The sequence below is a fragment of the Mastomys coucha genome, unplaced genomic scaffold (assembly GCF_008632895.1).
Source record: "Mastomys coucha isolate ucsf_1 unplaced genomic scaffold, UCSF_Mcou_1 pScaffold22, whole genome shotgun sequence".
Classification (NCBI taxonomy): domain Eukaryota; kingdom Metazoa; phylum Chordata; class Mammalia; order Rodentia; family Muridae; genus Mastomys; species Mastomys coucha.
Genome location: NW_022196905.1, coordinates 77,399,711 through 77,400,489, shown reverse-complemented (window position 1 = coordinate 77,400,489; position 779 = coordinate 77,399,711).

Below are 779 nucleotides of genomic sequence, written 5' to 3'. Positions count from 1 at the left end.
GATTCGGTTTGTAAGAATTTTATTGAGTATTTTTGCATCGATATTCATAAGGGAGATTGGTCTGAAGTTTTCTTTCTTCGTTGGGTCTTTGTGTGGTTTAGGTATAAGAGTAATTGTGGCTTCATAGAACGAATTGGGTAGAGTGCCTTCAGTTTCTATTTTGTTGAATAGTCTGAGGAGTATTGGTATTAGGTCTTCTTTGAAGGTTTGATAAAACTCTGCACTAAACCCATCCGGTCCTGGGCTTTTTTTTGGTTGGGAGACTATCAATGACTGTTTCTATTTCCTTAGCAGATATGGGACTATTTAGGTTATTGATCTGATCTTGATTTAACTTTGGTACCTGGTATCTGTCTAGAAAATTGTCCATTTCATCCAGGCTTTCCAGTTTTGTTGAGTATAGGCTTTTGCAGTAGAATCTCATGATTTTCTGGATTTCCTCGGTGTCTGTTGTTATGTCTCCTTTCTCATTTCTGATCTTGTTAATTAGGATACTATCTCTATGCCCTCTAGTTAGTCTGGCTAATGGTTTATCTATTTTGTTGACTTTCTCAAAGAACCAGCTCCTGGTTTGGTTAATTCTTTGAATAGTTCTTTTTGTTTCTCCTTGGTTGATTTCAGCCCTGACTTTGATTATTTCCTCCCTTTCACTCCTCTTGGGTGAATTTGCTTCTTTTTGTTCTAGCGTCTTAAGGTGTGCTGTCAACTTGTTGGAAAAGCAAAAATGTAATCTTCCAACAAAACTAAAAGAAGATAAACACATGAATGGTACGCCAGCT